At 49.3% G+C, this 12,899-nt stretch overlaps 1 non-coding gene across 1 annotated transcript; it reads right to left on the reverse strand.

Annotated features, from left to right (window-relative positions):
- Positions 1 to 1,314: 1,314 nt before the first annotated feature.
- trnak-uuu lies at positions 1,315 to 1,385 on the reverse strand. The gene has a single exon. It is a non-coding gene; the product is annotated as a tRNA-Lys (tRNA).
- Positions 1,386 to 12,899: the final 11,514 nt, after the last annotated feature.

Here is a 12,899-nt window from a genome sequence, read left to right on the forward strand (position 1 = left end):
AGTGGCATAGACGGTGAACAGCTGGGGATAGGCATGATGAGTCCTCAAGGCTGCGCAAGTCACAGCTTGTAACGTGAGAAGCACCTGTTTATCCCCACCTGAGTCGAGAGTGTTTGATTGTCAGCAAACACACACAATGCCGGAGACACAAAGAACTGCAGATGCTGGCTTACAAAAAATGACAGAAAGTGTCGGAGTTCGATACAGCCCTTTAGCCCAACTTGCCCACACTAACCAACATGCCCCCATCTACTCGAGTCCCACCTGCCTGCATTTGGCCACTAAACCCGTCCCTCTAAACCTGTCCTATCCATCTACCGTGTATAGACAATAGACCATAGGTGCAGGAGTAGGCCATTCGGCCCTTCGAGCCAGCACCGCCATTCAATGTGATCATGGCTGATCATCCCCAATCAGTACCCCGTTCCTGCCTTCTCCCCCTATCCCCTGACTCCGCTATCTTTAAGAGCCCTATCTAGCTCTCTCTTGAAAGTATCCAGAGAACCAGCCTCCACCGCCCTCTGAGGCAGAGAATTCCACAGACTCACAACTCTCTGCGTGAAAAAGGTGTTTCCTCGTCTCCGTTCTAAATGGCTTACCCCTTATTCTTAATAGGAAGGAAGGAAGTGCAGATGCTGGTTTAAACTGAAGATAGGCATAATATGCTGGAGTAACTCAGCGGGACAGGCAGCATCTGTGGAGAAAAGGAAAGGGTCGAGAAGGGTCTCGACCGGAAACGTCACCCCTTCCATCTCTCCAGAGATGCTGCCTGTGCCGCTGAGTTACTCCAGCATTTTGTGTCTATCCAGTTACATGTTTAAATGTTTCCTAAATGTTGCGTTACCACCTGCCTCAACTACCTCCTCCGGCAGCTTGTTCCATGCACCCACCACCCTTTGTGTGAAAAAGTGACCCCTCAGGTTCCTATTAAATCTTTCCCCCCCCCTCACCTTAAACCTATGTCCTCTGGTCCTCGATTCCCCTACTCTGGGCAAGAGACTCTGTGCATCTACCCGATCTATTCCTCTCATGATTTTCTACATATCTATCAGATCAAGAGCTGGTATAAGTCAACGTATCGGGCGGCATATCTGGAGAATGTTGATAAATGACATTTCGGGTCGGGTCCCTTCTTCATATAGATTGTAGTGGGGGGGGGGGGTGGGTGGAGAGGAATATCTGTCTCTCCCACTCAATCCAATTCTCCTGCCTTCGCCCCTAACCCCTAACACCCGTACTAATCGGTGGCACAGTATAGAAACATAGAAAATAGAAAATAGGTGCAGGAGGAGGCCATTCGGCCCTTCGAGGCAGCACCTGAACAGGGACGAACCCTGGGCCCTCAGATTAAAAGTCTGATGCTCTACCGACTGAGCTATCCAGGCTGCCTCACAGCGCCGGAGACCCGGGTTCGATCCTGACTTTAGATTCTCTCTGTACGGAGTGTGTACGTTCTCCCTGTGACCTGCGTGGGTTTTCTCCAAGATCTTCGGTTTCCTCCCACGCTCCAAAGACGTACATGTTTGCAGGTTAATTGGCTTGGTATAAGTGCAAATTGTCCCTGGCGTGTGCAGGATAGTGTTAGTGTGCGGGGATCGCTGGTCGGCGCGGACTCAGTGGGCCGAAGGGCCTGTTTCCACGCTGTGTCTCTACACTTAAAAAGTAAGCTAAACTAAAAAGTGGTTGGGGTAGAACTAGGCCTTTCGGCACATCAATTTGTGGAATTCCCTGCCACAGAGGGCAGTGGAGGCCAAGTCACTGGATGGATTTAAGAGAGAGTTAGATAGAGCTCTAGGGGCTAGTGGAATCAAGGGATATGGGGAGAAGGCAGGCACGGGTTATTGATTGGGGACGATCAGCCATGATCACAATGAATGGCGGTGCTGGCTTGAAGGGCCGAATGGCCTCCTCCTGCACCTATTTTGTATGTTTCTATGTAAGTCTACTGCGCCATTCAATCATGGCTGATCGATCTCTCCCTCCCAACCCCATTCTCCTGCCTTCTCCCCATAACCCCTGACACCCGTACTAATGAAGACCACGGCTGCCGCGGCAATCCGTCTAGTTTGCTCTGACTGTGTTAACGACGCTGCTAAACATAGAGAAAGCGGTCGTTTCACTGTGTTTTGTGCTCAGCAGAAATCTTGTGGTGTGGACATTTTAATTTGCCATCCTTCATTGAACGCCAATGCAATCTCAAAGAATGCCCTGCTTCTGCGGCTCAGTCTAGTGAGTTTCTTTGACATTCAACAACAAAGCGCTCGTTTCCTTATCTGGCGCAAAACCTTTCAGAGCCCGGGCTTTAATTGTGGAAGAATCGCTGCTGGCACCTCGGCGCTCAAAGAAGTCAGTCGCATGGATAGTGGGAACAAGAGTTCAGGTGGTCCCTGCTCACAGCTGAGCTTTGCAGCAGAACGCTCTGTCTGAATAGCTGCAGTAAACAATTTGGCACAGCCCCCCCCCCCCCCGGAGCTGAGTGAACTGTGTACGAGAGGATTTATACGGAAGTAAATGGCGCACTGTGCGGGCATGGGTTTCTTTAGTCAGAGGGTGGTGAATCTGTGGAATTCTTTGCCACAGACACGGTGCGTGTGTCAAAATGGCACGGTGGCGCAGCGGTAGAGTAGCTGCCCCACAGCGCCAGAGACCCGGGTTCCATCCCGACTACGGGCGCTGTCCGTACGGAGTTTGTACGTTCTCCCCGTGACCCGCGTGGGTTTTCTCCGAGATCTTCAGTTTCCTCCCACACTCCAAAGACGTGCAGGTTTGGAGGTTAATTGGCTTGGTGTAAATGTAAATTGTCCCTAGTGTGTGTAGGATAGTGTTAGTGTGCGGGGATCGCTAGTCGGCGCAGACTCGGTGGGCCGAAGGGCCTGTTTCCATGCTCTAAATTAAACTAACCCTAACCTGAATAGAGTGGATGCGGAGAGGATGTTTCCACTAGTGGGCGAGTCGAGGACCAGAGGGCGCAGCCTCAGAATAAATGGACGTAACTTTAGAAAGATGAGGAGTAATTTCTTTAGTCAGAGGGTGGTGAATCTGTGGAATTCTTTGCGACAAAACGCTGTGGAGGCCAAGTCAGTGGATATTTTTAAGGCAGAGATTGGCAGTTTCTTGATTGATATGGGTGTCAGAGGTTACGGGGAGAAGGCAGGAGAATGAGGTTGAGAGTGAGAGATAGATCAGCCATGACTGATGGGTCAAAAGGCCTAATTCTACTCGTATCAATGATGGACATGAGTTAACACAGGGAACAGGTGTATACAGTTGATGAGGTTGGAGGAGGTGCAAGTGAACCTCTGCCTCACCTGGAAAGACTGTCGGGGTCCCTGGACAGAGTCGTGGGAGGTGGTTGGAGGGGAAGGTACCTGGGCAGGGGGTGGTTTATGTAATTTAATCTTGCCATCTGGCCAAAAATAAACAATAGTCGTGAGACGGGAGGCAGAAGATTTAGTGCTGTTGAGTCGAGGTTTATTTAAGGCAAGAGGTTCTGCCAAAGCATTAGATGAATTGGCACAAGTCCCAGCTCTGTGCTGTGATCAGCACCCTGACATACAGAGCCAGAGTGCTGGAGTAACTCAGCGGGTCAGGCAGCATCTGTGGAGAACATGGATAGGTGACGTTTCACAGAGTGCTGGAGTAACTCAGTGGGTCAGGCAGCATCTGTGGAGAACATGGATAGGTGACATTATGGGTCGAGATCCTTGTTCAGACTAATAGCCCTGTCCCACTGTACGAGCATTTTTGTTGCGTACCAACCAGTCAGCGGAAAGCCAATACATGATTATAATCGAGCCGTCCACAGAGTACAGATACAGGATGAAGGGAATAACATTTAGTGCAAGGTAAAGTCCGATAAAACATTGTCCGAGGGTCTTCAATGAGGTAAATGTGTGGTCAAGACTGCTCTCCAGTTGGTGGGAGGATGGTTCAGTTGCCGATCTCTGGAGAGAAGGAATGGGTGACATTTTGGGTCGAGACCCTTCCTCAGACTGAGAGTCGGGAGAGGGAAACACAGAGATACGGAAGGGGAAGGAGTGAAAATGGAAGATCAAAGCAGACGATGATCAAGGAAATGTCGAATGGTTCATCTCCGGTTTCCTCCCACACTCTAATGACGTGCTGGTTTGTAGGTAAATTGGCTCTGGTTAAAAAATGTCTATTATCCCCAATGAGTGCAGGATTAGACAATAGACAATAGGTGCAGGAGTAGGTCATTCAGCCCTTCGAGCCAGCACCGCCATTCAATGTGATCATGACTGATCATCCCCAATCAGTACCTCATTCCTGCCTTTCAAGATTTCAAATTTATTTTGGTCACATACACCTTTCGGTTGTAGTGAAATTCTTTTTTGCCATGCAGCACATAAAAAAGAATACAACATAACAGTAGTAGATAGTTTCAGATAGATACATCAAAACACCCCCCACAATGGTTCCCATTGTGGGGACAAGGCACAAAGTCCAGTCCCATCCCATGTCCACACATTAGTCGGGCCTCCTTACTTCGAGACGCGCAGCTCCGCCGCCGATGCCGAACCCGCACCCCTGGCCGCCTGCCGCCGCCGCGAAGCCGCCGGTGCCGCCGCGACCTTGAGAGCAAGGGACCGTGCAGCCGAGCGGATGGGGCCAACCGCGTGAGCAGGCCGCTGAGCGAGGCGGCTGAATTGGCCGGAAAGCTGAGCCCCGGTGCGCGCACGTGGCTGCTGGAACCGGTCCGTGCCGGAGCAAGGTGTGCCGCTGCGCAGATGGGGGGCGCCTGAGCCGGTGACGACGGGTCTGAGCCGGTGCCGCGCCACCGGCGAGCTGGTGCCGCCGCCGGCTGAGCCGTGCGCCGGTGAGCGGTGCGCGGTGCTGAGCCGGTGCCGTCGCCGGTGCTGAGCCGGTGCCGCCGCCGGTGCTGAGCCGGTGCCGCCGCCGCAGCCGATGCCGAAGCTCCAGTCCCCTCAGGAGACGCCGCTCCAGGCCCGCTGGTAGGCCGCTGGGACGGGTCGAAGCTGCAGCCCGGAGAAAAGCTGCATCTCCGACCAGGTAGGGACCCTGAAAATTAGTTTCCCCCTCCCCTCCCCCACACATAAAAAGCTAGAACTCCTCAAAAAACAAAACACTAAACTAAACTAACTAAAAATAAGAAAAAGAGACGAAAAAAACAGACAGCTGCAGGCTAGGCAGCCATTGGACGGCGCCCCTGGTGGTCTCCATATCCCCTGACTCCGCTATCTTTAAGAGCCCTATCCAGCTCTCTTTTGAAAGCATCCAGAGAACCGGCCTCCACCGCCCTCGGAGGCAGAGAATTCCACAGACTCACAACTCTCTGTAAGAAAAAGTGTTTCCTCGTCTCCGTTCTAAATGGCTTACTCCTTATTCTTAAACTGTGGCCCCTGGTTCTGGACTCCCCCAACATGGGGAACATGTTTCCTGCCTCTAGCGTGTCCAAGCCCTTAACAATCTTATATGTTTCAATGAGATCCCCTCTCATCCTTCTAAACTCCAGAGTGTACAAGCCCAGCTGCTCCATTCTCTCAGCATATGACAGTCCCGCCATCCCAGGAATTAACCTTGTAAACCTACGCTGCACTCCCTCAATAGCAAGAATAGCAAGATTGCGTTAGAGTGCGGTGATCGCTGGTCGGCGCGTACTCGGTGGAATAAAGGGCCTGTTTCCGCGCTGTATCTCTAAACTAAACTAACGATGACCTCCTTATTAACAATACAAAATAAAGATTTAGTCTTTGCCGATTGCAATGGTGTGAACTGGAACAATGGAGCCAGAGTCAATTTAACTTCTGCCACCCAATAGCCTGCCCTTTCTAACAACTGGATCAAGTAATGTTGTCGTAACTTTATGCTCCAGGTCCTACCTTTTGAAGGATGAAATTAAACGAGATAAACACTACGTCAATAGGGATTTGGATGAGTTTTAAAAATATATTTATTAGCGAATTTAAAACTCAATTTGTAGGTTGGAACTGCAGATGCTGGTTATACACCGAAGATAGACACAAGATGATAGTTTCTCCAGAGTTTCGTGTCCATCTTCAATATTTACAACTATATCGCTTTGGACTTACAGTGCAGAAACAGGCCCTTCGGCCCACCAAGTCCATGCCGACCAGCGATCACCTTGTACACTAGCACTATCCTACACACACTAGAGACAATTACCAAAGCCAATTAACTTACAAACCTGCAGGAATGAATGAATGAATAAGTTTATTGGCCTAGTATTCACATACAAGGAATTTGCCTTGGTGCTCCGCCCGCAAGTGTCAATGTGACATACAGTGACAGTTAGGAATGACATACATGACAGTTAGGACAGTTATGCCCCTGTCCCACTTAGGAAACCTGAACGGAAACCTCTGGAGAATGTGCGCCCCACCCAAGTTTTCCGTGCGGTTCCCGGAGGTTGCAGGTGGTTGCCGGAGGTTGCAGGTAGTGGAAGCAGGTAGGGAGACTGTCAAAAACCTCCGGGAACCGCATGGAAACCTTGGGTGGGGCGCAAAGTCTCCAGAGGTTTCCGTTCAGGTTTCCTAGGTGGGACAGGGGCATTAGGGACTGCAGGTGTTGGATTAAACCGAAGATTGGCACAAAAAGCTGGAGTAACTCAGCGGGTCAGACGGCATATCTGGAGAAATAGACCCAGGTGATGTTTCTGGTCGAGATCCTTCTTTAACTTACAAACCTGTACGTCTTTGGAGTGTGGGAAGAAACCGGAGCACCCGGAGAAAACCCACGCAGGTCACGGGGAGAAGGTACAAACTCCGTACAGACAGCACCCATAGTCAGGATGATATCCGGGTCTCTGGTGCTGTGAGGCAGCAACTCTACTGCTGCACCACCGCGCTGCCCTGTACGCCTACATTCGCCATCTCCTTGTGATGTTCTGGTGGAATTTTGAATAGGTTTTGACCATTTGAGCTGAGAGGTCTTGCTGTTGTGATACAAGAACTAGAGGAGATGTGTGTTCTATCACCTGGCATCACAGCTTAGTTTGTTAACAGCTCTGCTCATGACTGCAAGTAATCACAGAGATGTGGATGTAACCCTGTCTTTAGAGAAAGGTATATCAGGTCCCGACCTGAAACATCACCTATCCATGTTCTCCACAGATGCTGCCTGTCCCGCTGAGTTACTCCAGCACTCTGTGAAACGTCACCTATCCATGTTCTCCACAGATGCTGCCTGACCCGCTGAGTTACTCCAGCACTCTGTGTCTATCTTCGGTTTAAACCAGCATCTGCAGTTCCTTCTTACACATATTTACGTGTGTAAATACACAACTATTCTTCACATTTACTATCTTGTTTACAGTGTACTATGTCTCTACATTGTGTTGTGCTGCTGCAAGTAAGAATGTCGTTGGTCTATCTGGGAACTTGACTCGAGTTGGATGAAGCCAACTTCAATGACAGATTCATCCATCTTTGTGCTTCTGGCCCTCTCCCATGTTTCCCCATTGTCCACATGACCCTTTGCATCCGGCATGTAATCCCTTAAATGCTATTTTTAAAATTAACATTGTTAGCTAATCCTTAAAGCAAACCTCCATTCATTTTACTTATCGCCCTAGAAAAGCAGTGAGCCACTTCATCAGTAAATTAAAATCAAATGTAATCTTCAGATGCTGTGAATCGGGGAACTCTCAGAGGAGAGGATGTTTCTTTGACTGATTGTTTAGCTTAGTTTAGAGATACAGCGCGGAAACAGGCCCTTCGGCCCACCTTTTTGGGGTTTCTATACTATTTATATTTCATTCTTTCCCACTTCAGTGATGTGAAAAGCTTCATTTTAAATTTATACTTGAAGAATATCTGCAGAAATCTTGAAGCAAAATGAGTGAAATTAGAGCCATTTAGACCAGCGATATCCCCGGACACTAACACTATCCTACACACACTGGGGACCATTTTGTTTACATTGATACCGAGCCAATGAACCTACAAACCTGTACATCTTTGCAGTGTGGGAGGAAACCAGAGCACCCGGTGAAAACCCACGCAGGTCACAGGGAGAACCTGTAAACTCCACACACACACACAGCACCCATAGTCAGGATTGAACCTGGGTCTCTGGCGCTGTAAGGCAGCAACTCTACCGCTGCGCCACCGTGCCACCGTAGAGCTGTTCACCTAGCCCACAGCTAACAGTTCCCTATATCATCGTTACTTGTTTGCATATCTTTCATTCATTTGTTCTACATCTCTCTACATCACCGTCGATATCTCTCGTTTCCCTCTCCCCCGACTCTCTGTCTGAAGAAGGGTCTCGACCCGAAACGTCACCCATTTCTACTCTCCACAGATGCTGCCTGACCCGCTGAGTTACTCCAGCACTCTGTGAAACGTCACCTATCCATGTTCTCCACAGATGCTGCCTGACCCGCTGAGTTACTCCAGCACTCTGTGAAACGTCACCTATCCATGTTCTCCACAGATGCTGCCTGACCCGCTGAGTTACTCCAGATTTTTGTGTTTATCTTTGGTTTAAACCGGCATCATTTTCACTTGTGGGCGGAGCACCAAGGCAAATTCCTTGTATGTGAATACTTGGCCTATAAACCTATTCATTCATTCATTCATTCATTCATTCATTCATTCATTCATCTGCAGATCCTTCCTACACAAAGAAATATTGTTAACAGGTGCATCCATCTCACACTAATCACGAGATGTGGCGCCTTGGAGAATGTGTTCACACTTAGCATCTTCTTTACGTGTATTTTCTGGAATGTAGTGGAAACAAAGCCGTCCTTTCTAAAAGCAGGCAAAGTCTAACTACTGACGGTGAATATTCATGCATCGAGGCAGACGACCTTGGCCAGCTTTGTATTTCACGGCTGTGAGACTATTCCCCGGTGAGTTTCATCCATCTGGGCTTTTCCTCAAAGTTATGCCAAGGATGTCCCTAAAGACTCTCAGCTGTCCACACACCAGATCCCACACAGGACATGTTCATCAGCAGCCTGTCAAAATAGTGTGGTTACTTTAGAGATACGGATAGAGATACAGCACAGAAACAGGCCCTTCGGCCCACCGTGTCCGTGCCGACCAGCGATCCCCTCATACTTGAGGTGTGCATTTACAAACTTCCGTTCCTCTTGCCTGAGGGGAGAGGGGAGAAGAGGGAGGGTTGAGTGTAGTTTATTGTCACGTGTACCGAGGTACAGTGAAAAGCTTTTGTTGCGTGCTAACCAGTCAGCGGAAAGACAATACATGATTACAATCCAGCCATTCATAGTGTACAGATACATGATAAAGGAATAACGTTTAGTGCAAGGTAAAGCCGATCAAAGATAGTCCGAGGGTCTCCAATCAGGTAGATAGTAGTTCAGGACTACTCTCTGGTTGTGGTAGGATGGTTCAGTTGCCTGATAACAGCTGGGAAGAAACTGTCCCTGAATCTGGAGGTGTGCGTTTGTTTTCACACTTCTGTACATCTTGCCCGATGGGAGAGGGGAGAAGAGGGAGTGGCCAGGGTGCGACTGGTCCTTGATTATGCTGCTGGCCTTGCCGAGGCAGCGTGAGGTGTAGATGGAGTCAATGGAAGGGAGGTTGGTTTGTGTGATGGTCTGGGCTGCGTCCACAATTCTCTACAATTTCTTGCAGTCTTGGATGGAGCTGTTCCCAAACCGTGCTGTGATGCATCCCGATAAAATGCTTTCTGTGGCGCATGTGTAGAAGTTGGTGAGAGGTGTAGGGGACATGCCGAACTTCCTGAGCCTTCTAAGGAAGTCGAGGCGTTGGTGTGCGTTGTTGGTCGTTGCTTCAATGTGGGTGGTCCAGGAGAAGTTGTTGCTGATATCGACTCCTGGCAATGTGAAGTTTTCAACCATCTCTACTTCAGCGCCGTCAATGCAGACTGGGGCATGTGAACCGCTTGGGGAGATATGGGGAGAAGGCAGGAACGGGGTACTGATTGGGGATGATCAGCCATGATCACATTGAATGGTGGTGCTGGCTCGAAGGGCTGAATGGCCTACTCCTGCACCTACTGTCTATTGCCTATTTTCCCATCCCTCATGAATGTTTCACAAACACATGAATGGTTAATATCAACATGAACAGAATGTTTAAGAAGCCGTTAGACAGGTACATGGATAGGACGGGTTTAGAGGGATCTGGGCCAAATGCAGGCAGGTGGGACTAGTGTTGATGGGGCATGTTGGTCGGTGTGGGCAAGTTGGGCCTGTTTCCATATTGCATGGATCTATGACTGTCTGGAAGGGTCTGTTTCCACGCTGATGACTCGAAGGCGCTATACCATCGATTTCTTATAGCAGGCACCAAAATACGGCGCGGAGATGCCACCAATTCTGTCTCTGCAAAATCCTCCCAATTAACTTGCAGTATTAATGAAACCAGCATGAAATATTAATGAACTGAGGCGTCACGGTGGCGCAGCGGTAGAGTTGCTGCCTCACAGCGCCAGAGACACGGGTTTGATCCTGACTACGGGTGCTGTCTCTATAGAGTTTGTACGTTCTCCATATGACCACGTGGGTTTTCTCCGGGTGCTCCGGTTTCCTCCCGCACTACAAATTGCACAGGTTTGTAGGTTAATTGGCTTCGGTAAAATTGTAAATTGTCCCCAGTTTAGCTTGGTTCATTGTCACGTGTACACTGAGAAGCTTTTGTTGCGTGCTAACCAGTCAGCGGAGAGACTGGTAGACAAAAATGCTGGAGAAACTCAGTGGGTGGGGCAGCATCTATGGAGCGAAGGAATAGGTGACGATTCGGGTCGAGACCCTTCTTCAGACTATGACTACATTCTATCCCTGTCCCGTCCCCTCCCCTGATATCAGTCTGAAGAAGGGTCTCGACCCGAAACGTTGCCTATTTCCTTCGCTCCATAGATGCTGCCAAACCGCTGAGTTTCTCCAGCATTTTTGTCTACCTTCGATTTTCCAGCATCTGCAGTTCCTTCTTAAACAGCAGAAAGACAATACAATCGAGCTGTCCACAGTGTACAGATACATGATAAGGGAATAATGTTTAGTGCAAGGTAAAGCCAGCAAAGTCGGATCAAGGATAGTCCGAGGGTCACCAATGAGGTAGATAGTAGTTCAGCATGGCTCTCTAGTTGTGGTAGGATGATTCAGTTGCCTGATAACAGCTGGGAAGAAACTGTCCCTGAATCTGGAGGTGTGCATTTGTTTTCACACTTCTGTACCTCTTGCCCGATGGGAGAGGAGAGAAGAGGGAGTGGCCAGGGTGCGACTGGTCCTTGATGATGCTGCTGGCCTTGCCGAGGCAGCGTGAGGTGTAGATGGAGTCAATGGAAGGGAGGTTGGTTTGTGTGATGGTCTGGGCTGCGTCCACAATTCGCTGCAATTTCTAGTGGAGAAACGTTGGCCAAACAGGGTGCATTGAACTTGTTAATGCAGCCTCTCTCTGCATTTGCTAAACTGTGTCTGCGTCACTAGGAGATGCACTGAGACTCTCTGGAAATTTAAAGCATTGTAGCGGATGAGGAGTTGTCCGCTAAAGAACGAGGCACATGCAAAGTTTGTTTGAAATTGTTGTTATATATTACTACGTTAATTCTCCTCACTCACCAGCACTGCGCGCACGCGATTAACCCCTTAAATACTCCCCAGGGGCACCCATGACCACGCCGTGAGCCAAGGTTATGTACAGTGCATGTCCCACCACCCGGTGATGCCACAACAGCCCCCCCCCCCAGAACCGGAGGCACAAAAACGTTCGGACACCCGAACGCATTTTGATGGTTTGCAAACCTTTAGCTTCAAAATCATCCGTGCGATCTCAGCTCGCCTGGTTTGGTACCCTCTCGTTCTGAGAACTCAAAATCACACATCTCTCTCTCCAAGGTAAAGAAAAATGCTGGAGAAACTCAGCGGAATAGGCCTCACCCGCTGAGTTTCTCCAGCATTTTTGTCCACCTTCGATTTTTCCAGCATCTGCAGTTCTTTCTTAAACGCCCCTCTCTCCATTTCCCTTTACATTTCACTCCGCCTCTCCTCACCCCAGGAAATACTCTTTTGTCTCCTTTTCACCTTTAGACTTTTAGCCTTCGGGATAATAGCGTGAAAACAGGTCCACTGAGCCCACGCCAACTAGTGATCACCCCGCACCCTCGCACTATGCTACACGCGCTGGGAAATATTACAATTAACCTGCAAACCTGCACCTCTTTGGATACACATTCAATTTTTGGGGATATGTATATGCGTGTGTGCATGGTGACTACGTCAGTGTGAGTGTGTGTGCATGGTGACTATGTCAGTGTGAGTGTGTGTGAGGTGACTGTGAGTGTGTGTGTGGTTGTATGTGTGTGTGTGTGTGTGTGTGTGTGTATGTGTGTGTGTGTGTGTGTGTGTGTGGTGACTACGCCAGTGTGTGTGTGTGTGTGTGTGTGTGTGTGTGTGTGTGTGAGGGTGTGAGTGCGTGTGGGAGGTGACTAAGTCAGTGTGTGTGAGTGTGAGTGGGTGTGGGAGGTGACTACGTCAGTGTGTGTGTGTGTGTGTGTGAGGGTGAGGTGACTACGTCTGTGTGTGTGTGTGTGTGTGTGTGTGTGTGTGTGTGTGTGTGTGTGTGTGTGTGTGTGTGTGTGTGTGTGTGGGTGAGGTGACTACGTCTGTGCGTGTGTGTGTGTGTGTGTGTGTGTGTGTATGTGTGTGTGTGTGTGTGTGTGTGTGTGTGTGTGTGTGTTTTGTGTGTGTCTGTGTGTTGTGTTTGTGTGGGTTGTGTGTTTGTGTATGTTGTGTGTGTGTGTGTGTGTGTGTTGTGTGTGTGTTGTGTGTCTGTGTGGTGTGTGTGTTGTGTGTGTGTTGTGTGTCTGTGTGTGTGTGTGTGGGTGTGTGTGTGTATGTGTGTGTGTGTGTGTGTGTGTGTGTGTGTGTATGTGTGTGTGTGTGTGTGTGTGTGTGTGTGTGT

The sequence above is a fragment of the Amblyraja radiata genome, chromosome 3 (assembly GCF_010909765.2).
Source record: "Amblyraja radiata isolate CabotCenter1 chromosome 3, sAmbRad1.1.pri, whole genome shotgun sequence".
In the NCBI taxonomy this organism is placed as follows: Eukaryota; Metazoa; Chordata; class Chondrichthyes; order Rajiformes; family Rajidae; genus Amblyraja; species Amblyraja radiata.